The sequence below is a fragment of the Cupressus sempervirens genome, chromosome 11, assembly GCF_028749045.1.
Source record: "Cupressus sempervirens isolate cs-2001-9-10 chromosome 11, ASM2874904v1, whole genome shotgun sequence".
Classification (NCBI taxonomy): domain Eukaryota; kingdom Viridiplantae; phylum Streptophyta; class Pinopsida; order Cupressales; family Cupressaceae; genus Cupressus; species Cupressus sempervirens.
Genome location: NC_143128.1, coordinates 116606830 through 116632296, shown reverse-complemented (window position 1 = coordinate 116632296; position 25467 = coordinate 116606830). Strand labels below are relative to the sequence as shown.

Here is a 25467-nt window from a genome sequence, read left to right as displayed (position 1 = left end):
CTCAAGGAGGAAAATGGGGGGAGTGTCTTCTAAACCTGTCATTTGTATTACACAACCTCTATATAGGTTTGGTTCGTGATTCTATCATAATAATGATAAATAAGATAATAACGTTGGAATCTATCATTGGCATAACATAGTAATATTGATATTTATTAGAAAATAAGGATGCCCTAGCATTACTCTCATTGGAGTCTAACATTCACATCATCCCCAAGGGTTATAGTATGTACTACAAGCTTGATGAAATACTATATAGGGATCAAGGAAAAGGACACCATAACATGAATGGAATAATAATTTTAAATTCAGTTCATAATACATTCCAAAAAAACTTTAAGGATGCCAAAATTTTAGAGATAAACATATAAAGAATGTGGTAATTATTGCTGTGAATCTTTTCCAGAATCCCTTCCCCTTCCCCTTGCTGCGAATCTAGTGGTGGAGAACTTGTACTCTTGAAAGAGAGGTCACAAGTTCAAATCCCACTTGGGGGTAGGGTATGTACGCCTCGTTTGTAGCGCCAAGTGCCTCTCGAAAAAGAGTATGAGGTAGTCCCATATCACTGTCACCATATGTAAACCCAAAAACTATGGCATAGTGTCGTGGACTATAAAACCCACTTACTTTTTTTTTTTTTCTTCAACCGCTGCTGCGCTTCTTCCCAATTCTAGCCACGATGTTTTCCAATGAGCCTCTCTTTTTTTTTATATACATTCTACCAAAATAACTGACCTAATCATTCTTCTTGTCACACAACAACAAGTCAAAGTTCGGTGAATAAGTGTAAATGAACACTGTCATTTTTAACAAGTTAGAAGGAGGAAAAATAAATAGGGTGGTGTTAAGATATATTCATAATATATATTAAAGATGTGAAGATTTAGTTTTTTTCCATTTTCATAAAATCACTCATCATTTTAACAATATAATAAACCTATTATGAATACATCTTTTCATAATACAATATCTTTTGTTATCATCTATTTCTTGTTTTGAGAATACAAGATTAAGTTAGACAAAATGTGACAATAAATAACATCGAATCCTAAGTGGAATGTGTGAGTGGCTATGTGACCATCTTATTCATCCCCTTCTAAGTGGCTAACCCAATTTACCTCAACCACACTCTCATCCCCTTGATCTTGCATCCACTCAAACACTCACAACAACAAAGAATTCAATAATCTAATCCCATTAATACAATTAGATATAAGACATTAAATGTACTCATGAATGACATAACACAAATCATATAATGTGATCTCATAAGGAATGAAATGAGTCATCTCATATACTGAAAATAATAACTTAAATATTCTTAATTAATGTTAAAACAAAAAGGCTTGATGGGTCAAGATTGACTTGACAAGTGAGACATGAGAATTAATTTGTTTCTTTTCGTGATATTCATCATTTATCATACCTAATATTAGTCATTGATGAATAGATAAAAAATAAAAGATTTCAAAATATTCAACTAGATCTAAGTAAAAAAGAAGTATATCTTGCATAATAATATATAAATAGAAAAAAAAATTATCTAGAATGAAAACTAAAATAAAATATTTTTCTCATTCAAATATGCAAAGAAGCATTCATTATTTATACAAGAGCTTTGTTAGAGCATAAGTCCTTGTCTATGTGACAAGTAGAAAGAAGAAAATTATAAGAATGTCTAATCTACAAAAAAATTAGATGTGCAGAGTAAAATATACTACAAAATATAAATTTACATCACATTGGTACATAAGAATTGTGGAGATCAAAAGGTTTTGATCTTCCATTATTCTTGGACTTAGAATGGCCATGCGGCTTCTCATTCTTGCCTCTTTCCTTTAATCTTCCTCAAGAACTCATAGCCTCTTTGGCATTTAGAGAGACCTTCCTTCTCATCTCTTCATAGAGTAGAGAACCAACAATATCTTCCATCTTCAAGACAGCTAAAATGCTCCCTATGGGCATGACAAGGCTATTCCATGAGTCCATGAATGAAATAAAAACCTTTGCACAAGATCCCACACAAACTTTGATTAGCTCAAAAAAACCTATACCTAACAAATAAAACCAAAACTAGCCAGGCTCCAATACTACTTGTAAGGAAGAAAAGGTGCACATAATCACTTCCTACACTAATCTTTGAGAGGATGATTATGCAAATTCAACTAACTATTGCAGAGATCTCAAGAAATGCATAATTTAATGAAAATAAAAATGAACTCATAACACAATGATTACCATGAGGAAACCCTTCTAGGAGAAAAACTCCACCCTCCAAAACTAACACAATGTAATCTCAAATATGGAAGATTACAATACACTTGCAATGCAAGTTTTTACAAGAGCACATTACCACAACTTGAACTCAAACTCAGACTTAGAGAGACTCCTTCTAGCACTAGTCTTGCAAACTAAACTCAATGATTGAATCACATCCCCAAGCCCTCCTTTTATAGTGATTTGCCACTTGGAAACCATTAGTGATTTTAGATAACCATGGGCAAAACAAGCATTCTAGATGTTACCCACTTGTAATTTGTAACTCCAAGAATACCATTTTTGTCCATAATTTTTTCCTATAGTTTAGACTCCCATAAATCCATATAATGATTTGTTTACACTCTAAAGATAACCCTTCTACATTTTTCTAGAGACTAGACACATTTTTAACAACTTATACACCTTTTCCAAACTCATAAATATGTGGAAAACTACCAGAAACAAATTCTACAATTTTCTAAAATAATTCTAGAGTTTTCTAGGTAAAATTTTCTTAAGTTTTCCAGAAAAAGCTTGCAAGGTTGAGACACAATTCTCAACAAGATCAACCCAACACTCCCAAGAATCACTTGCATGCAAAAACCTGTCACAGAAAGAGAGAAGGAAAAATTATGGAGGTTAGAATTCTCAGATCCATAGATGAGACATTCTTGATGAGCAAAAAAGATATTGCTAATATCAAAAGTTCAAAATATTCCTCACATTGTAAAACAAAATTAAAAAAAATGTTCAAAATAATCTCAATTCTCAATTTTTAATTAAAATTTATAATGAGAAATCATCCTTATAAAGGAGAAGAAAACCCTAAAAATGTCTAACCTAGGTTGCATAATAATAATTAATAAAATAATTATATATTATATATAGCTTAAGTCAACTCGAATTAATTAGGAAAATATCTACTTCTTCTAACACCCCCTTAAGATAAATTGAGGGAGTAGCTAAAAGCCTAACAACTACTGCTGAAAAAAGAAATGGGTCCCAACAAACAAGGCCTGATGAGGTACCCACGTACAACCAAATCTCTAAAAAGAGGAAAAATAAGGAGAACTACATCAGAAAAATTCTACTCCTAAAAGAGATGAAAAACTTGCTGAAAGATTTATGTACTCTTAAAAGATTTAAAATAGCTACAAAAACAAATAGTTTGGAAGCAGCATGTGTTGGTTGCCAATGTTAGCAATGTAGTGGTGAAGACTTGATATCAAAATTAATACCGCCACATTGCCCTGGTCTATGGTTCCAATGAAGGTAACTATGAAACCATCAACTTGTAGGAGAAATTCAATAGTGGAAATTAACTTATAGTCATAGAGTAGTCCATTCTCGAGCCTACTTATCCATTCTCAGGCCTACTATAAGTGTGAATTTATGCATGCTTCATAGGCACAAACATTTATATATCTAAAGATACTTGTGCCAATTACTAGAAAGACCAAGGAAGAAAATAAAATATCAAACTGGTACACACACCATATTGGTTTTCAAATAGACCTATAGGAGCTTCAAGGCTTTGAAGAGTTCTTCATGTTTTGGCTCTAGCTTTGGAGGTGTGTAGTGTCCATGAAGGTCTTCAACAACAAATTCCTTTGTGAGTTCCCTTTCTATCAACATGTGATAGTGTCTTTGTCATATCCTTTGAATTGCCATTGGTGCTGCTAGCAGCCCATAGGCAATGCCAAGGATCACAAAAATAATTACAAAAATAATCAGGAATGCACCACAAGCTTCCATGGATGCTCGAAAATAATCTAAAATATCTCATGGCATAAACATCACATACTAAGTCTTGATTCCTAGGATAAAATTATTAAATAGTTAAATTTGACTTGTTTTTGCAAGCTTAATTTTTTCCTTAGTGTGTGATGTTTAAGGGTGATCCCAAAATACCCCCTCCATAACAACAATTGTGGCATCCTACCATACATGGATCATTGTTGTTGACTAATGAACAGTGCACTATTAGACCTCCAATGTGCAGAATTACAAAAAAAAAAAAAAACTCCAAAGCAATAGTAGAATGGTATACGATGCTTGGACATCAATCAATCCATCCATCGCTGAATGAATTTCTGAACTCCCTGTTTGTGTCCATCACGTATGCAGTATTGCCCATAACAATAATTGTTGTTTGCACTACCAAAAACAGGAGGAGGACATCACCTGCAACAAAAATCCTAAATTTTAACTTATGCCAAGAATAATCCTCAGGTATTTTAGTCTACAGATGGAACTGGGCTTTACATGTTGAGCAATGTGAGAATGCAAAATCTTCCTTTACAGATCGTCAATGATCAAGGCATGAACAATAGATAAATCAAAACATACTATTACTCTTACTTCATATAGCATAAAAATTTTAGTTAAAGAAATCCTGTCAACCACTGTATATGACCTCCTTGTGTATGTGGACTTTAATGTTGCAAGAAATAATTTACAAATATTAAATTTAATTATTAGGATTGGTCAAATAGAAATCAAGTGAAGTTAAACAAAACTCATTAAAATAGTATAATAAATTATGGTGAAGTCAAAGTGGTGATCAGCTCTAGGCAAGTACTAATAAATTATGGTGAAGTCAAAGTTGTTATCAACTGACACCTGGGTATAATCAATGGCGATATTAATGGGAGCAATTGCACGAGATTTGCCATACACTATGTTCTTAACAGTCTTGGATTTAACATGCAATCTAACAAAGATCATAATAGTATCGTTTTGAAATTGATATTTAAATGGCGTTCAGCTGGCAGTGGATTTAATTATCAATCATATCACGGACATAGGATCTTACAATGGGGTCTTTTTCGTCAGGACAGCTTTCGCCACATTTGGAAATGTCATGAATCATTTTTTCAGCTTCAGTATATACGACTGTTATTTTATTTAGCTTCAGCATATACCACTGAATATTTCTCTTAACCAGTTTTCTTAGCATTTGCCAATGTTGTTTCAATGAAATAGGCAAGGATTGAATGGTCAGTTTCCTTTATTTTATTCTGCTTCGTTTCAACGTATGAAATCTTGTCCTTCCTATTTGAATTTATCCATTAATTACTTTTATTTTATACTCCCTCGTTGCAGACTTCTTAGCATTTTGTGAATGTTGTTGACCATTTACTTATATTTTAATCTTTATTTACATAGGCTTAGTTTCGACGTATATATAATACAGGAAGGAAATGTTATCCTTTAGTGTAGTGGGTGAGGATTTCTAGAATGGCTGTTTGATATAACAAGGGGCGATTTCCTTATATAAATAGAACTGGACTGTCGATATATTTTCACAGCAAGTTTAAAAGAGAAGAATGGCAAAGGCAATGAAATTGTTTTGTGCAGTGATAGTAGTGGGTATGATTGGTATTGCATTAGGTATAGATGATGACTGCGATAACCTTCCTTGCTTTACAAATGATGAGTGTGCCGATGGTTACAAATGTGTCGGAGCGTGTGAGGGGGGAGGCGGATGGTGCGAATGTCCCTGCAATGATGCCTGCTTTACGGACGACAACTGTTATCTCCCTTTACAAAAATGCTGCGCCCCCGGAGCCTGTGACAACGGTGAAATGGGAAATTGTTGTGTGCCGCGGGGCGATTCATAATAAGCAATTTTATTTTGGTGTGGATATATGTAGAGATTGTTATCCCAGTTCAACTATTTTGTTTTATTAGATTGTCAAGGTAGGTTCCACTAATGTTAGAGAATTTGGGTGTTAAGGGCATATGTTACATTTCAAACTTTTTAGATTTTGCTTTAGAGATTTATATAACTTTGTATCTGGGTGATGAATTAGGGTTTTCTTTGCTGGTTCTTTCCCTAAGGAACCCTTGAATCAGGTAATTAATAAAATATAATTATACAGTGAACAAGAAAATAAAAGAATAATAATGTTATGGAATTGGATTGAATTAATGTAATTAGAAGGGGATTGTTAACATATTATTTAATTAGAATGAAAATAAATGAAGGGAAATTGATTATGTTATAACTTTTCATAATTGATAGCTTTATTTTGGTGTGGATGTATGTAGAGATTATTATCACATTTTAATCATGTTTTGTTTTATTAGATTGTGAAAGTAGGATGCTTGTGGTTGCAATAATGTTAACGAACTTAGGTGTTAGGGGAACATATGCTACATTTTGAATGTTTATATAACTTTATATCTACATGACAAATTAGGGTTTGGCTCTTTTTCTAAGGAGCCTTTGAACCATACAATCAATAATATATAATTATATAGTCACTTTTGCTAAAAAAAAAGCAAATAATAATAATAATATGTTATGAGACTAGCTTGATATAATAAACTTCAAATTCTATTGAAATATAGAATCATTGTAATTATAAGAGAGAGATAATAACTTGATTGCATGCAATATATTATTTATTCCAAGTGGAAATAAATGAAAGGAAAATGATCATGTTATATTGTGTAGTGTTATTTATTTTAGATAGAAAATATTTTTAAAGAAGAGAATATCTATGTAAACTATAGGTTATACTCAATTAGATAATCAATGATGGTCACTTTATTAAGTATGATAAATTATTTTTCTTAGAATGAGAATAGATAAAAGGAAAGATGATTAAGTTTTATCATTTGGTATCTAGATGAGCGTAGATAAAATAGAGATCATTCTCATACAATCACCGTAGATAAAAATGAAATGATTATCTTTTACTATGGAATATCTTACGATCTTAGAATATTTAATTATATTAAAGGGATATAGTTATGTTTCATTTCTGGTATCTTGTTTTCTTATGATTATATGCTAATCATAGATTAAAAACATTGTTATCTTTTATCCTATACAATGCTGGTTTCTTAGAACGACAATAGATATAAGAGAGGCAAATCAACAATTACTTTTGGGTTCAACTAGAAAAATTAACTAGTAGTCTATAATTGATTTATATAGCTATCTACAAGTAAGTTTTCACACATCATCCTAACCTGGTATTAATTACCATATGTATAATAGTATTATTTATGATCTTTACAAGTATGTTAATCTCTTTGTTTTAGGATCATTCTGTTCAAAGAATCACCACAAAATATGTATTTGAAAATTCTTATCTATTTATTACTATTTTGATTTGTGTTAGTAAGTTTATATTATAAATAAAAGATAATATATAAATTACTTATTTTTCATTTTTTACTGAAAAATCCTATAACAATAAATATACCTATGGATCTATGTAGGAATTAATTGTTGGCACAATACATTTTAATCTTGTAGCTATGCAATTTTAGAACTGTCAACCCGTATTGTAACCAAACTGCAAACTATATAATGTGCCCTGATATGTTGGAATTATCATCAAGTTTTTATTATTCGCCAACATTTGGTATCAGAGCTTTAACTAAAATATGGTATCTGCTCACCGGCAACCTCTGCATGGCTCTTGTCCACGCGGGTCATCTTCACATCCACTCTGGTCTACACTGATATCGGCTCTTTCATCGTGCCATTCAACTGCACAACCACAACGCTAAGAAGATGATTCTTTTCCAGAATACTTACGAGGCCCGCGACAAATGTGAAGGTGCGCAGAGATAGGAGAATGATACTCAGCGCGTGGAAGGATCTTTTGATTGTTCTACAGTAAGGAAGTTGCTATTGTGTTGGATACAACTTTGCTGACGTGCTCCCCACACTCTCTCTTCAATGGTGCTCATGTCACTGGGCATGAATGCAACAGAGATTGGTATGCTGTAGAGATTTATTGAGCGAAATATATTGTTGCAAGTAACATAAGATAAGATAAAGTAAGTGTTTTGTTTATTTCTATTGAAACAAGAGCTCCACAGAGCTGGAGTCCCCGTCTTTTTGTCTCTACTAAATCTACATTACGATAGTAGAATGTATGGTTCATGACTCATTAAAATTATGATAAAATCTAAAATACTTGTAATAAAAAATAAACATCGACAGAAAAAAGACTACTTAAATAGTGGGGTTAGGGAGACAAACGAAATAACATGTCAAAGCAAAAATCTAGTTAAGAATGAGATTATGAATATATTTTTTAAATCATAATTATATTATATCTTCAAAATCACAATTTTTTGTTTAAGATAAAGTATATTTTTAATACTATTATTTAACCTTTAAAAAATTTATTGTATTACCAATTTAATTTCTAATACTTCAATTATATTTTTATTTGAACAATACACAATTAGACTGTTTATTATATGAAATAATATTAAATATAAATATAAATTCATTAAAAAATTTAAAATCCAAACTAATCAAATTAAAAATATTCAATATTATAATTTTGTTTAAATATAGTTTAAAAGTATTTTATATTTAGAAATGTATTACTTTGCTTGTGCTGATATTGAGAATGAAAAACCACCTATTGGTCTCGCACTTGCAGATTTGGGATAATTTAAATAAAGTTTTTGGAGCAAAAGATATCAATGTAAAATTTTCCATCAACCTCAATTGTTTCAATTCAAAAGAAAAAATGGAATCATAATGTCAAACCATATAAGTAATTTCAAGTCACTCATTAGGCAACTTAAGAGGTCAAAGCCCCTGTTGATGATGATGACGCCAAGGCTATCTTCTAAAAAATTGAAGGAACATTTTGATTCTAATGGAGAAGATAGTGTTTCTTGCATTGATGATGATGATATGTCAAATTATGGAGAAATCAATAATATATCTCATGTTAATCCCAATTTAGCATTTTGAATGAATTCTGAAGATAGCTCGAAGTTACACCTTTCCGAGGGTTAGAAGACAACTTGAAAGAGCCTTTTTACGTTCATGATCTACTACTCTAAAGAATATTTTCACTAAATATGTATTCAAGTTATGCAATTGACATGTTTTCTTGTGTAAACATTTAGGGGGGCTCCATAAGGTATTTTTACTATTTTAGGTTCAATATATTGGGTGGGGGGGTTGGGGTGGAGAATGTTGGCATAATACATGTTTATCTTCAAGATATGTAGTAACCAAACTACAAACTATATAATGTAACTTCATATGTTGAAATAATCATCAAGTATTTATTAGTCGCCAACTTTAATTATGCGTTAAGAACCTTTTATGATGCTTGATCTAGTATAGTAACCACTTATTCTCAACTTGGAAATTTTCAAGTCAATGGGAGTGAAAATTGCTTTAATCTTCCTTCTCATTAACTAAGAACACAACACTAATTAATTTATTGGGGAAGTGAGACATGAGTAAACGTTGGTATGTTTGGTTTCTAGAAGCAATGTGGAGTCAATGGACTCTAAGATCAAAGAAAGAGATACAAAGAGGCATGCAATTATGGGGCTCTATTTTCTATTGCATACATGGATGTTTGGGTATGTATCTTGTCTCTCTCCAATGGATGCACAACATTATTATTTTCTCCATTAAAAAAATTTTATGTGTTTTTTGATTGTGGACCTTTGTTCTCTTCCTTATTACCTTCTGGCTAGCCTTTTTGGATGTGGTTCACACTATAGTTTGAGAGCTTTGGATTTCTTATGTAAGAATACCATTTTGTGTTTGTTTTTTGTATAGTGCTTCTCCATTTCCCTTCTTCTTTCTAATTTGAAGGACATTCTCCTTTACAGTAAATCCTCTACTATTGAAAATTTGTTGGTTTAGATTTGAGTTCAGGTTTTTCAATGCTACTTTCAATTATGCGAGGGTTTGGAATTTTCTCTTAGATGGTTTTTGGCTAATAGGTGCTTCTAGGATCTCATACTAAAGGCATAGGAAGCCTTGAATTGTGTTTTCCATATTGTAAGGCATTTAAAACCTTCCAAATATGTGTTCTAATCCTTTCTCATTGTTACCTTTATGGAGGTTAGATCTCACTTGGTTTCTTTGTGGTAGATTTTTTAATCTCACCATTATTATCTTCTTTTAGGTTTTCTTTTGAGGTTAGAGCTACTATCAAGGTCAGTGCATGTATAGCCTTGCCCGAAGATCCTTGGAACACAAGGATAAAACATGCACTATATAATTTTAAGTTACTTAACAAAAACATCATGTAGCTAAGTGCAAGTGTGAAGCATCAACACTAGATGATGAGAGTAAGGAACATGGCAAGAATCACATGTTCATGTACACTAGCAAAAGTCTTAATACTACTTTCAAATATCTTGAAGCTCCATAACACAATAACACACTAGTAAATTTAAAACTAGATTTTGATGAGGATTTGTTGCAATTTTGATGCCATTATGTAATGGGCACCCCTGGATGTCCCAAAAAACTAAACCAATTTGCTGAAAGAGATTTTGTCAAACAGTTTGCATGCAACCTCTTATTTCTCCGTTTAATGTTTTAAACCCCTTATAACTTAATTACTTCAATAGTATTGACATAATACTCCAGCCCATGCTTACGGACTTGTTGCTACAATACTTTGTCCTTCAATCAGTCCACTACCTTCATAATACCATTCCCTCCAAGCGGCATAAGCGTCGGACAAGTAGTGAAGAAGATATGAGCAAAATACCAAATCTGCCTGTAGTTGGAAATGCAACTATACTGCCTGATAATGAAGCTAATAACAAAAAATTCCAAAGGCCAAACTCCAAGGGAATGACGTCTAGAATGTTACAAGAGAGGATAGACGTCCTCAAATCCCAAGAACAAAGTTGCAACTCACACACCAATTTCTTCTCATATTCAACCTATTTAATGAAGCTACAAATGCTTCCTTTTATTCTATTCCCACGGGTCCGCTCAACTCATATGGGCAATGTGGGATAAAGATGTGTAATATAAAACATATATTAAAATACCCCTTATGTCTCCCTTGGGTACACATCACCATAAAATAAATATTAAAGTAACACTTTAATATTTTACAATTAAATTAGACGTTACTTTAATAAAACTTCAGGCATTAAAATGTATTAGCAATCGGACTCCGAATAATGCGAGTGATAGCTCATCGGAAAGCTCTCACCGAGGAGTATCGAATCCAATCACCAAAATTGACCTGCACATAGTAAGTATGCCTGAAACTGAGTAAATCAACTTCGTTTTGGCCCAAACTAGAAATGACTAGGCCAAAACACTCCAAGATCCCATTAAACTCTTCGTTAGCCCTCGGGACCATGTAGAACAAGGCTAACGCACACACACACTTGGTCAACAGCTAAAATGGGGACATTACAGTCCGCCCCCCTTGAAATTGCTTGTCCTCAAGCAATCTCAGTCCAGCCTACTGAATAACCTGCTCACTCTCCGATGTAGAATCTTCCCCCGACAGATCTTTCCATCTGACCAAATACTCCTTCACTATCCTATTTCTAAGCTTCCTCTCTCTGGTATCCAGAATAGCCTCAGGTACTAACACAAGCTTCCCCTCCTCATCCAAAGGGGGTAAATCTGCAGAAGGCACTACACTCTCACCAATGGCTTTCTTAAGCCTAGACACATGAAACACATTGTGCACTCGATTGCCCTCTGGAAGCTCAAGCTCATAGGCGACTTTGCCCACTTTGCGAATCACCCTGTAGGGACCATAAAATCTAGGTTTCAACTTTTCAGCTCTACTCTTCTTGAGCGATGACTGTCTATATGGTTGTAGCCTCAAGTAAACCATATCCCCTACCTCGAAACTACGCTCTATTCGGTGCTGATCAGCATACAATTTTTGTTGATTCTGGGCCTGTTGTATATTCTCTTTGAGCACTTTCAGGATGTCCTGACTATCTTGCAATAAGTTTTTGGCTTTGGGCACTCTACTATCCCCCAAAACTAAATCCATGAAGCTAGGTGCTTCATAACCATAGAGTGCCATGAAAGGAGTCATCTTGATGGACATATGATAAGTGGTGTTATAACAATACCCTCCCATATGCAACCATCTGATCCAAGCCTTTTGTTGTGTAGTTACATAGTTCCTCAAATATCTTTCCGCCCATTTATTCACAATCTCTGTTTGCCCATCTGTTTGTGGATGATAACTATTGCTAGGTGTAAGATCTGTACCACACAACCTAAACAACTCTTGCCAAAAAACACTCATAAACTTACTATCCTGGTCGCTGACAATGAATCTGGGCAACCCATGTAACCTGAATATCTCTTTAAAGAAAAGATCTACCACCTGTGCTGATGTGTAAGTGGACAGAATAGCAATGAAGTGAGCAAACTTCGTCAAGCGGTCCACCACCACATAGATGCAATCCCTTCCCTGCACTCGTGGTAAACCAGTGATGAAGTCCATCGAAATACTTTCCCATTTCCTATCAGGAATGGGCAAGGGCTGTAATAAACCTACAAGAAATGCGTGTTCTCCCTTATTCTATTGACAAACCACACACTCCCTAACATACCTCTGAACATTATCCTTGAGCCCTTTCCATGAAAACCACTCTCGGATCTGCCTGTAGGTCTTGAAGACCCCCGGATGTCCAGCTGTGGGTGCATCATGAAATGCCTTCAGTATCGCCTCTCTCAAATGTGATGACGGAATCAAATAAACCCTGTCCTGAACTCTGATCAATCCATCTATCACCTCATAGCGATCATCCTGTATGGTACCTGAAATCAGTCCAGAAGCCCAAGCATCTCCGACATACTCTACTATAATCCGATCTCTCCAATCTCCTGAAATCTCTGCCAGAGCACATAAGTGAGGTCTCCGAGATAAGGCATCAGCCACCACATTTTTCTTACCTTTGACAAACTCTTTGTCAAAGTCATAAGCCTGCAATTTAGTCACCCATTTTTGTTGCTGGTCATTAAGGTCACGCTGGCTCATGAAGTATTTAATACTGTTGTGATCAGTCTTTATCACAAAACGTCCACCTACCAAATATGATCAAAATTTGGCCAATGCATGCATTATGGCCAACATCTCCCGGTCATAGATAGAATAACTTTTCTCAACTCCTCAGAGCTTCCTACTCTCGAATGCAATGGGATGCTTCTCCTGCATCAATACTGCTCCAATCCCATCACCTGATGAATCATAATGAAGCTCAAAAGGCTTCGTGAAATTCGGTAGAGCTAGAACTGGACATGAAGACATTACCTGCTTGAAATGCTCAAAACACCTCTGTGCTACCCCTATCCACACGAAGGCTCCTTTCCTGGTAAGATCTGTCAAGGGTGTATCAATCTGTGAGAATCCCTTAACAAACCTCCTATAAAAACCACATAAACCAAAGAATCCTTTAAGCTGTGTAACGTTTGTGGGAGTAGGCCATTCTATAATAGCTCTGATCTTTTTGAGATCAACCTGAACGCCATCTGCACTAATGATATGCCTCAGGTAAAGGAGCTCAGTCATGCCAAACTCACATTTAGATTCCTTGGCATACAATGACTCTCTCTCCAGAATAGATAACACCTCCTCTAGATGATGTAAGTGCTCCTCCCAGGTCTTACTGAAGACCAAGATGTCATCAAAGAAGATCAAATCAAATCTCCTCAGCTGCTTCCTAAATACCTGGTTCATACAACTTTGAAATGTAGCAGGTGCATTGGTTAGACCAAATGGCATAACCATGAACTCAAAGTGGCCATAGTGACATCGGAAGGCTGTTTTCTCAATGTCCTTTGCTCTCATCCTGATCTGATGGTATCCGGATCACAAATCAATTTTGGTGAAGAAGCATGCCCCATGCAACTCATCAATCAACTCATCAATCCTAGGAATGGGATACCTGTTTTTAATTGTTTTCTTATTCAGTACCCTGTAATCGATGCACATGCGCATCGTCCCATCCTTCTTCTTTACCAATTCTACTGCTGAAGCAAAAGGGCTCTTACTGGGCCTGATATGCCCCATCTCCAACAAATCCTTAATCGCTTTCTCTATCTCATCCTTGTGTTTCTTAGGATGACGATAGGGAGTAATCATAATTGGTTTGGCTCCCTCCTCAAGCTCAATAACATGTTCCATCCCTCTGTCAGGAGGAACCCCATGAGGAATGTCGCTAAATACTTTAGCGTGTATATCAAGTATCTTCTGGACATCTAGTGGATGACTCTTTTCTTGTGGCTCTGGTGAAGTTGGCATAATGTGGCACTTTTCCGCCCACTCTATGTCATCATGACGAAAAAGTCTCTGCATTCTCCTCAAGGACACTACTCTGCAACCTCCATCTGAAAGCCCTCTAAGTACCACAGTTCTGCCCTCATGCTGGAATCTCATCTTCAATTTTGCTAGATTGAGTGTGAACTCAACTAGTGAAGCCATCCATGTCATGCCGAGGATGACATCATAATCTCCCATGTCCACAACATAGAACTCATCCTCCAACTCGTAGCCATCTCCAAACCTGATGCGAAGATTAGATATCTTCCGAGTGCATAATAACTTATCACCGTTAGCCACCATGACTCTAAACCCATCATGCTCCTCTTTCTGTACCCCTCTCCTGGCTACCAACTATGCAACTATGAAGTTATGTGTAGCCCCAGTGTCAATAAGAGATATCACTTTTTGCCCCTGGATAGTACCCCTGACCTTAAATGTGATTGCCTTTTGGGCCCCTGTCAAGCATGCCAACGATCTATCATCCTTAGGAATGTTGCTCTCCTCTATAGTGTTACCCTCATCTGAATCGGAGTGCTGATCCTCCGCTTCTGACTCTGACTCTTCTGCTGAAAAATACTCCGTTTGATTTGCCTTAGCCTTGAGAGAACATTTATGAGATAAGTCCCAAGGCTCTCTACAATGGAAGCACAGCTTCTTCTTTCGAAGTTCATTCAAGGTTTCATTGTCTAGTCCTTTTGATCCTTCTTTGGGTTTGCTATACTCTTTCTGAAATGATTTTTTGTCTTTGTCCTTGCGGTAGAAAGAATCTGTTGAATGGTTTTTTCCTTTGTATACCGAAGGGGCTAAATCTCATGCCTTTTTAGTTTCTTTAGCTAATGTGAGTGGATCATGTCCCTTCACCCAACCTCGTAATGGATCAGCAAGACCATCACAAAATAACACCACCAATCTCCTAGGAGAGATATTAGTAACAAGTACATACAAGCGCTGAAACTCGGCAATGTAAGCATCCACAGAACCTAACTGTTTTAACTGTGCTAGCTCCTTGAAATGTAATTCAGGATCCTTAGTGTCAAATCTCCCAATCAATGTTTCAGTGAATTCCTCATAGGATGTAATCTGATTATGCCCCAAAGTCACCATACCATGATGCCACCATTCGTGTGCACCACCATCCAAGTGCATAGCCGCATACTTGATAGCCTCCTCCTCAGGCACAGGATTTAGCTGCAAGTATGTATCTACCTTCTGCACCCAAGCTCGTGCAGTCATCTTCCCTGAAGCATCATAATAAGGTAAAGAAAGTTTTCCAACTTTCTTCCTCAGCTCAAAGTTTTGATTCCTCCCTCCTGCTTTAGGCATGTGTCTCATCTTCAAGTCCATATAATCTCTAAGAGAAATATCCGCTTGAAACTCTGGTCCACCAGCCTCCTAGTCCCTCCTGAACTGATCCTGTAACTCGGTAATTTGCAGTTCGGTTACTAGTTGAACTGGATCTCTGGGTGGAAAAGTGGGTAGAAGAGGTCTCGAGCTTGCAGTCGGTGTTGGGTGTGCAACGTGTCTAAAGTTATCAGCCTCATTCCCATTGTTGCCGTGTCCATTATTACCATTAATGTTATTCTCAGGACCATTGTTGTTGCCTTGGCCTTCATGGTTATTGTTTCCCCCGTTGTTATTGTTTCCCTCGTTGTTATTTTTTCTGTTGTTGGCATCACCTGGATTAATATTGACACCCATCTGTCTAGCCATGAGCTGCAACATCATGTCCATTCGCCTATTCTGCTCATGCTGCATACGCTGCCCCTGCTCTAATGTATCCAGTAACTGTCGGAACAATACCTCCCCCTGATCTGGACCAACATTTCTGCCTCTGCCTAATCCTATATTCCTATCATCTCAATCACCCATATTATTGTCCTGATCACATAATATCTCCTCTGTGTCTGTATGGTTGAATTCAATGTCCCCCTGCACGGATGTACTAGACTGTTTGCATGGAACCTCTTATTTCTCCGTTTAATGTTTTAAACCCCTTATAACTTAGTTACTTCAGCAGTATTGACATAATACTCCAGCCCATGCTTGCGGACTTGCTGCTACAATACTTTGTCCTTCAATCAATCCACTACCTTCATAATACCATTCCCTCCAAGCGGCATAAGCGTCGGACAAGTAGTGAAGAAGATATGAGCAAAATATCAAATTTTCCTGTAGTCGGAAATGCAACTAAACTACCTGATAATGAAGCTAATAACAAAGAATTCCAAAGGCCAAACCCAGAGGGAATGATGTCTAGAATGTTACAAGAGAGGATAGATGTCCTCAAATGCCAAGAACAAAGCTGCAACTCACACACCAATTTCTTCTCATATTCAACCTATTTAATGAAGCTACAAATGCTTCCTTTTATTCTATTCCCATAGGTCCGCTCAACTCATATGGGCAATGTGGGATAAAGATGTGTAATATAAAACATATATTAAAATACCCCTTATGTCTCCCTTGGGTACACATCACCATAAAATAAATATTAAAGTAACACTTTAATATTTTACTATTAAATTAGACGTTACTTTAATAAAACTTCAAGCATTAAAATGTATTAGCAATCGGACTCCGAATAATGCGAGTGATAGCTCATCGAAAAGCTCTCACCTAGGAGTATCGAATCCAATCACCAAAATTGACCTGCACTGTGTCCTGCCAACTTACTAAAAATAGTAAGTATGCCTGAAACTGAGTAAATCAACTTCGTTTTGGCCCAAACTAGAAATGACTAGGCCAAAATACTCCAAGATCCCATTAAACCCTTCATTAGCCCTTGGGACCATGTAGAACAAGGCTAACGCACACACACTTGGTCAACTGCTAAAATGGGGACATTACACAGTATGTCGAAAAAATGATGAACAATTTCGTCAATCCTTTTTTGTCAATTTTATGACATTGTAAACATTTTTCAAAATTGTAACATTACTATAGTAGATATATTGATGAAACTGTTGTTAGGATATCTGTCTCAACCCACAACCATTGTGTGCTATAGTTTCCACTAACGTGACTAGTGGTTTTTGAAATTGTGATGAAAACCCCATTGAAACACTCTATGTCTATGTATCAAAATTGCAATGGATTCTGGTCAAACCTCACATCTCACAGATAGTATCCTTATCAAAATGCTATTCTCCTTTGCATCAAAAATGCGAAAAATACCAGTTGAAACTCACATCACATGTATAGAATCCTCATCAAAATGTTATGCTCCTGTGCATTGAAATTGTGACAACCGGCTCTTTTTTCTAAAAAGTAATAATATTTTATTGATTAAAACATGTATAAGTTTTTCTCGTGAGTTCTTAGCTTAGATACATTAAGTCTAGAATCTAGACTTGCCTGGGTGATTACAAGTTAATTTCTTAATGATATTACCCACTATCATGTATATTTCTTGAGTATTTCCATTCATGAATTTTTGTGTTTAATAATTCTATCAAGCAAGGTATTATATGAGTCTAGAGAAGCTTGATGATTATTGGCCCTACTCTAGAGCTCATTGATGAAACTGCTTCCCCCCAATGACATTTGCCTTTTTCAATGGTATCCCATGTGTATTTAACAAATTTTCTTTAGTGAGGGGACATATGTTATTTTGACATACCCAGAATGTTGCTAGCCAAGGAGAAATAATTCAAAGTGGTATGTCCTTTGTAGCATAGAAAGTTATTGATTTGAGGAATTTTCAAAACACAAATTTCAAAGAACATCCTTGACTAGAATATAACAACCAGGTTGAACATTATAGGAGGAAAAACATCTCTATTAGATGCTCAAATATATCTAGCAACTATTTCTCCCCTTAATTTTTGTGTTGCTACAATCAATAAAAAAATATTGAAACATGAATTGATAAAAAAACCTATAAAGAAAATGTATTGCATACATACAATATTGTTGCAAATTTTAGAAATTCTCCATTGATAGCTCTTAAATTATCATGGTCTGCCTTTTGTGGATAGTAATCTTAATACATATTATCGTATAAACATCAATCTCATCGAACCCTTGTTCTTTGCCCAATTTCTCTTTGTGACCATGTACATATTCATTCTTGGATACAATTCACTAATAATAACGTTAGCTCTACACAAATCCATGAGGTGAAATACATAGACATGTTCTTTTCACCTTGATAATGGCAGCAATTCTACTGTCTTCAAATCATGTATCCATTCATTACACATTATTATATTGCAATAGAAATTGTTACATTGTAATGTCAACTCTAAATTTGGTTCTTACAGTATCTCTATGGTCTAAAAACTACTGCATATGTCTATGACAATGAAGTGATAGAATCATGAGATTCTGAATTCAAGCAAATCAAAAACATATCAATATTATAAATATACTAGCATACCATGTTTTTTTTATACTCTAAATTTAAGTTTAGCCTAGTATTACAAAAAGGAATTAATAAGATTCAAATTATAAACAATTTCATCTGAAGACTAAATTTGTTTCCATGTAATGATCATCTTAACATTGACTAGATTGACTTTATACTTTCCTTTTTGGCATGAATGATGTGTGTCATTCAGGATTTGGAAGTTTTGTTTTCCATTCAAACAAGAGCAATAAATTGATAAAGGTATCTCCATCTTGTTTCTTTACACAACTCTTCCAGTGCTATAAAATAATATATAAGAAAATATCCATAAAGTATTTCTCTCTATAGAATCTATATTGTCCTCCTAATCTATAATCTTCATGTGCAATAGTTAAATCCATACTACCACATCATCTAAGAGAGTGAGGATAAGATTTCTAGTTCCCCTCATGGATAATAATATTGTTCTTAGCCACTAGCTATTTCAGTCTCAAGATAAGATTCAAATTGCAAACTCCATACATGATATATTTATAATCATTATAAAAAATCAATCAAATGAGTTATAACACTCAAATATGCTGAGAACAAACTTAGGTTAAAAAATCTTGATTCAATTAGAAATATTTTCTGATTTTTATAAAGCGGCAGGCATTCTAAGCTTGAATACTTTCGAATAGAACTTCCCACTTCAATAGCCTATTGCTATATCGTCCCCATTTTGACATGTTACATATAAAATCAAAACTTAATCTAGTGCTCCATTTATACTCACAACATTCTTAATGAAAGAATTGATAATGTTAACATTCTCTTATAATATGATATGTAAATATTAATATGGAAAACTCCACAAAGATGGTCTAATATAACTTATCCAAATGGCACAATATGATAGATGAGCTGAACCTAATAGAAGCTCACAATCTCAATTATGTGATCATGTATTTCTAATAGCTATTTTCGTTATTACTTTCCCAGGTGCTGAAATTAGTTCAAACACCATATTAAAACCAATAAAGAAACAAATTTGGTAGCAAATGTACCCCATACAATTGCTTGTGTTGTGAAATTGATAAACCTTATATGGAAAGATAGTAAAGAGTTCAAATTTTTGCATGGCCTGCCTTATGAACATTTCCAGTCCACTTACAATAGTGACCCATGTCTCCTTTGCTTCTCATAGAAGGTGTGTAAATTTTGGTGCGTAAACAACATAAAAAACAAGATCATATGACTTCAAAGTTTCGTGTAGAAAACCTACTAAATGAAGCCTCTCATTTAAGTGCAGAAAAAACAAGATGATATGATCTCAAAAGTTCTTGAACAATAATAAAAGGTATAAAAACTATCATGAACCCAAATAATCTAACTAGAAATCTTTCCTTCTGAAGTAAAAAAAGTTAGTTAATATTGAACTGAAAAATTCTTTTGAGTACCACAAAATTTTACCATGGATTACAAACAAGTACCCCTTAGATATGTATAGGATAAAAGGACCTTTAGGTTCACACTGAGGATCTCCATATGCTACATGCAAAGACAACATGATTGCATCTAATTGCAATAGTTTTTCATTTCAAATAAAAGCTCAAGATAGCTTCTTAATATCAAGTATGACAACTCATATACGTATGTAAGGTAAAATAAAAAATGATAAACAATAGGGACGTGTGTATGAAACATTCTCACAAACTAAAGGAACTGCATAGAAGCTAACATAGACAAAACTTGAGACAACAACAATATGCAATACCGTATTTAATTTGCACCAATTAATAAAAACAAACAAGAAGCCAATTATTGTCTAAACTAGTTCTGTCCATGAAGGATTGTGTCGAATTGTATTGGAAATCCTCAAAAAGGATTTCAAGGTTAAAAACTGAAACAGATATGCCCAAAGAGGAGGCAAATATGACATCTCTTTCTTCCAAACCTCTTCATTATAAATGATGTGGCCACATCCTCTTGTTGTTTCCTACAGTAGGCCTTATCAGTTCCATAGCTTATTGTACTTTTGAAATCCAAGTTTGCTCCAACTTGTTTGGTTGACCTTTAGAACCAATTTAAAAACCATCTAATTCAAAATAAATTTAGTAATTGGTGAACTATTGAATAATTTATTCTTATAATGTTTGAGTTGGCATACATCTCAAAGAAAGTTTTCATCTAATTATTTAGTGAACAAAAAAAAATGGACCCAACTAAATTCAACAAGGAAAATCAAATCATGTGCATGAAACACACTATTAGGTGTGACCTTATTAGAGGATTTAGTCACCTTGTTAGGAGTGGCCTTGTGAGAGGTATTAAAATCAATTCAATGGAGCTATCACCTTGTTAGAGGGTTTACAACTAGCTATTAAACCAACTCTATTAAGAGATTTTAGATCACTGCTACAATGGTTAGAAAGTAACAATGAAATGACCTAATTGTGATGCAACTAAATTGCTGAATCTAGATATTTATTTAGCTTAAAATTTGATCCTTCTTGATCAAATATTACTTTTTTGCTCCACAAGGATATCTTCTTATCCTTCAAGTTTTCTCTCACTCTTTCTTTCTCAATTCAATCAACACACTTGCAAACACTTGAAAATCACAACTTGAGCTTATATTTATATCATACAGATTGTCAAGTTGGCTTAGTAAAAATTAGAATGACCACTAGTCATTACCATAATCGGCTAGAACCAATACTTAAAATAATTAAGCTTCTCATGCCAAAACAACAAAATCCTTCATTAGCCAACCTAGCTCAGTAAACACTGGTTCTAAGATGATTTCCTTTGTTAACCAACAGAAGCTTGGTTAACACTGGAAACTTGATAAAATCTTTTGGTAACTGAATGGACTTAGTTAGTACTAAGTCTGTCCAACTTTCCTTTGTTAACCATGTGAACTTAGTTAACAATATTTTGTACCATAATTTCTTTCAACGCTGGAGTGAGCTCGGTAGACATTGTCTTGATAGAGTAAACTTCAGAAATGCTTGATAGACAAGGAAAACTATCTTGCTGACCAAGTGAGCTGGGTAATCATTAACTAACAACTGATATGACATTTGTGTGACAAAAAAGACAACACACAATTAGACAATTGTATCCAACAAAATCATTGGTCAACCTTTGTTCCTATTTGAGGGATTATGTATTGTAAACCCCATCATCTAAGGATTTGACATTTTGACCTGACTATAAATTTCAAGTCACGAACCCATCACAAAATTTTGGGTTCTAAATAGCTCATTATGCTAGTACTACAAAACATAATTCACCAAATGAGATTTTTTTACGATACTATGTAAATTTCATGTTTGAACCTAAACTAGCTTGTAGAAATTTGATGGTTTCTTGTCATAGAACAACTACAGTAACCATCTCTTCTAGAAATGTTGTAAAATTTCTTCCCATTTTACCTCCTCATGCTAAAATTTGTTTTTAACCATTAAATTTTCAAACCATGTAGCTGCTTCACCCATCACCTAAAATGTGGCCAAAATTACTATAGATTCCCTTGTATAATTTGGTACTAGGAAATACTTCTCCATCCTAGTAATAAATGTTTCAACATCTTCCCTAGAAGCTCTACCATGGAACAGAGGTGGAGTAGATTTTTTGAGATCCTTCCTCAAGTCAACTGCTATCTATATCTTATCATCAATAATGAGAGCAATCTGATGATCAACTCCCACCTTTTTCTCTACCTTATATTTCTCAAAGGCATCTACTAACTACTTATCCCAATATTTATTTCTCAGTTACTCCTGCTACTTACTAAGGGCTTTTGAGCCCTAATTTTATCACGATTCCTTGCCTCTTCTTTAATTTGTCTATCTCAAGCCTCATGCCCTAAGATATCCATCATTTGGCCTTATTGATGTAACAAAGCCCCATATTGGATCAACATTTCCAATATCCAATCCAACCTCTCATTCTATTCATCAACTCGCGCACCACTGCTAGACCCACCGCTATCATTAGCTCTTGTAACCATAGTGATAACTCAAACACCTAGCACACATGGGTGCAAATTAGCATAGTATCCCAAGGGCCTAGGGTTTAAAAACAACTTTGATACCATATATAAGAACCATGTCCTTATAAATGAAATCCAAACGATACAATATGTGAATTTTCAGAAAATAACCAATAATATCTAAGTTGGAAAAGTCAAAAGAACCAATATACTATTTGTTAATTAACAACATCATATATTATGAATAATTTGATTTAAAAAACAATAAGAATATAGCAAATCTTATAGTATTGAACCATCATACATATCCATTGGCCATCTAAAAATATGAATAGAATTTCAATATGACCATCTCAAGTTTTAGATTGAATTTATTAGTGAAAACACCAATACAACAATTGAAAACATATTGATCCATGTTTCAGCTAATGCATGTTTTGAAGAATATTATATATACATTATGTGTTGATATTACATTTCCCATCTTACACAATTACCTAAAATGTCTCATGTCAAAGATACAAGTACAAATTCATGAGATAGGTTATTAAATCTTTCCATAAGTCCTTTTATGTGACCCAATCTCCAAATCCATCGAACAACGTCCATCTACTATCCAAGATGAGAGTGTGGCCCAAAAAATTTTACGTTGCCATGCACAGAGCGTTTACTCCCCTGAGATTCTTCTTGACATGAAGAATTCCCTAAACTTGATGTGAGAAGCCTAGCTTTCCATAACAAGATGGATCGGATGGATCGGGTGCAACTGTGAAACATACTACATACATCCATGTTTCCTGTAGCTCATTCATAGAATGTTGTAGTGAAAAGAAAAGAGAACAACACACCTACTCATATGAAGTGAAAGAAAAATTGCACCCTATATACCCATATGTACATTTCTTTTAATTAAAGCATAAATACTCATATGCAAGATAAAATAGGCATAGCCACACATACACACACAAAACACACAAATATGCTACATGTTAGAAATATCATAACTAAACGCAATAAATAAATGGCTTGACCAAGCACTAAATTTGTCAATATTATTGAAATATAGAGAAAACATATGAAATCATATCTTTAGAATCCAACAGATTGAGAGAAGCAAAATGTAGTACATCCATCCCTACCCTACCATTGTCCACATTACACCCAACCACAAATGAGATAAACATCGGACAATCAGAATGACATTAAATATTTTACAGCAATCATTGAGCAAACTTTGATTAGTTTTTCAAAAGACGGAATACATGTTACATTCAACTATAATGGAGGATCTCAATAATCATACCCAGAATTGTAAATTAAAAATACAAGTTGCATTTATCTACAACTGACGGAACTCGATCAACATTACCTAGTAAATAAAAAAAATTAAATTTCAACATTTACAACCGAATGAACTTAGCTGTTCTCTACCATTCTAATAAAAACTTTTAGCTTTGATGTTTCCTTATCTCCTAAGATTTAGTGGAAATATTCATTCAGAAACAAAGATATCTGATTCTTAAGGTTTCGTCATCATTGCTGAATTGCAAGTAGGATATATACAACTTCATAAACAAAAACCATATAAATATTAAATATACAAGCATTGAATACCAGGCTAAATTAATGACCTCACTTCTCTAATAATATGGAACTTATAGATTACTTCTTCATTGATATTAAATATAGAGCTTGTAGCTACAATAAAATATTTAGTAATTTACGTTGACATAAGACATAGATCTTCATAAACTTTTATTATTCATTATTGACTCAATTCAACATCCGAAAGGTTCTAAGTTCAATCATATTGTTCGAAATGTGCATGACTACCAATTCGTAAGTTATTAAACTGAATGGGAGCTTGTCATTAGCTACTTAGAAAATTCAGAGATTTTGATTTCCATTAGAATGTGGAGAAATTTTGAACAAGGTAGGAAAGTTGGGAAGTGTCAACTAACAAGCTACAAGTAAAAAATGCACTTATTTTATGGTCTAAATGATTGTGATATTGCTATTAGGATTTAACTGTGTGCTTTTGAGTCAAACTCATTGACCCATGTTTCAAGAGTAATTCAACATGAATCCATCTCTCATGAGAATAAATGGAACACTTAGCACTCATTGGATCTAGGTGATGCTCATAGGGGTTAAGTACCAGCACTTCCTGGGAGGTCACCTATCCTAGTACTACTCCAGTCCGATCGCAGTTAACTATGGAGTTTCCTCAAAGGTTAAACTCAAAGTTTGCAATCCCATTTGAAAAACCTTCACCAAGTTTGTTCTTTATGAGCCATCTCATTAGAAAGCCCCTCAAGCTCATCAATTGATAAGTAGGAGATAATTTCCACAGTAAGTCAAATTGTGATATTGCTATCAGGATTTAACTGTGTGATTTTGAGTGAAACTCATTGACCCATGTTTCATGAGTAGTGATTCAACATGAATACATCTCTCATGAGAATAAATGGAACACTTAGCACTCATTGAATCTAAGTGATGCTGACAAGAATGAAACACCGAACTAAACGATGTTCATTTGTTTTGATTTCAAAAGATTTTATATCTCTGAAGGAATCAAATGAACACTACTCACACCACAGTATGAAATGGAACTTTCAAATTGGTTTCTATGTCTACCTCTGTTACACTGAACGGGGTTTTCTTTGCCCCCACGTCATTTTGAAATATCGATAGGAGAATCAATGAAAGATCTTGATGTTTCCAAGCTAGTTGGCTGATAAGTTTGAATGAGATTTTTTATTGAATATGTTTAACTGTAATTTCATCAACCTCAAGGAGGAAAATGGTGGGGCTGGGGC

General features: G+C 34.5%; 1 pseudogene; it reads right to left on the bottom strand.

Annotated features, from left to right (window-relative positions):
- Window positions 1-3774: 3774 nt before the first annotated feature.
- Window positions 3775-4591, bottom strand: LOC149528501 (uncharacterized; annotated as a pseudogene).
- Window positions 4592-25467: the final 20876 nt, after the last annotated feature.